The 1,709-nt window shown below is 40.4% G+C and overlaps 1 non-coding gene across 1 annotated transcript; it reads right to left on the reverse strand.

Annotated features, from left to right (window-relative positions):
* Positions 1–430: 430 nt before the first annotated feature.
* On the reverse strand, positions 431–537 carry LOC132396213 (U6 spliceosomal RNA). Its single transcript, XR_009512905.1, has one exon. It is a non-coding gene; the product is annotated as a U6 spliceosomal RNA (small nuclear RNA).
* Between the last annotated feature and the right edge of the window lie 1,172 nt (positions 538–1,709).

Raw genomic sequence — 1,709 nt, forward strand, 5'->3', positions numbered from 1 at the left:
TACAGGAAATGGGATTCATGTTGAAGTGGTATGAATGAACCATCAGGCTCCTGAATCAGAGGAGATGAATTTACTTGCCCCATCACTGAACTGTCCCCACAACCCACTTTCAAGACCCCTTCATCTTATGTTCTCCATTTTTTATTATTATTATTATTATTTATTATTTTCTTTTCTCAGCTCAAGCCGATAAACCTGAGTTACAGGAATAGCCGAGAATGCTCATTTGTCAATTGCTAGGAACTTTAGGACTATTCTGGTGGAGGTTAGTATTGTGGCTTTCTGAAGATTTACATTGATATTACTTTGTAGCCCTAATTGTTTAATGCTATTGTGTAGTGTATTTGGGATAATACCAGTGTTACATACTACTTTCAGGAAAATGTATACCTTGTTTATGTTCAAAAGACTTTTAATTTCCTCTTTTTTAAAAAATATGGAACGCTTCACAAATTTGCGTGTCATTCTTGCGCAGGGGCCATGCTAATCTTCTCTGTATCGTTCCAATTTTAGTATATGTGCTGCTGAAGCGAGCACTATTTCCTCTTTTAATTCAGCATATTTCTAGTGTTTTTCACATACTGATTTTTGTAAGTTATGTGTGTTTGGAATGGCTTATTATTATTTCTACAGTTTGCTGGCTTTTACACATTGGCAGTTTATTCGTCCTATTGGGTGTGGCCCTTCACTGGTTCTATCATCTTTCTTGTATGCATATGCATACAAGAAAATGAACCACAGGTTTGTATATGATAACATATAAGTACTTTAATAATAACTTGAGGGGCATAGATTGGATAAATGGAAGCAGGCTTTTTCTACTAAGGTTGGCTGAGACTAGAACTAGAAATATTCACGAGAACATGAGGGGGATCTTCTTCACTCAGAGGGTGGCCGGCGTGAGTATCAAAAGAGCTGCCAGAAGAATCGTGGAAGCGTGTTTAATTTCAACATTTACAGAAATTTGGATAAGAATATTAATGGGAGAGGTATGGAGGGCTATGGGCTGGGTGCAGTTTGATGGAACTACGCAGAGTAAAAATTCAACATGGACTAGATGGGCCGAAGGTCCTGTTTGTGTGCTGTAATGTTCTATGACACTATAATCAGAAACGTCTATTTTCAAAGCATTTCAGTCTTGCTATGTAATAGAGTATACTCCATTTAAGTCATGGACCAAATAAAAACACTTACGTATTTGATTGCACAAGCAGCTGTGTATCAGTATTTTGCCAACACCTTCAGTAATTTTGATAATGAATCAAGAAAGAACAGTGTGGACTGTGCGAGTGACACCTCTCTCCCAGATGCTCTAAGCAACTTCTATGCACGCTTTGAGGCATGCAGCACAATGCTAGCCACCAAAGCAACCCCCTCCCAGGTGAGCAGCCACTCTTTGCAGCAGCAACAGGTGTGAGAAGATCTCTGCAGAGAGTCAACCCTTGTCAGGCCAGACAATATCCACAAGGTCGAGTACTCGGGGAGCATGCACACAAGCTCACTGACATCTTCAGTACCTCACTTGTCCAGGGTGCTGTCCTCGCATTCTTCAAAACCAGCCATCATCATCCCTGCACTGAAGAACTCTCCACCGTCACAGCTGATGCCAATCGTCATGAAGTGCTTTTAATGGCCGGTAATGGCACATATCAAATACTCCATTCCTGCCACATTGGACACTCACCAATATGCTTACTGACAGAACCACT

This window comes from Hypanus sabinus, chromosome 6 (genome assembly GCF_030144855.1).
Source record: "Hypanus sabinus isolate sHypSab1 chromosome 6, sHypSab1.hap1, whole genome shotgun sequence".
In the NCBI taxonomy this organism is placed as follows: Eukaryota; Metazoa; Chordata; class Chondrichthyes; order Myliobatiformes; family Dasyatidae; genus Hypanus; species Hypanus sabinus.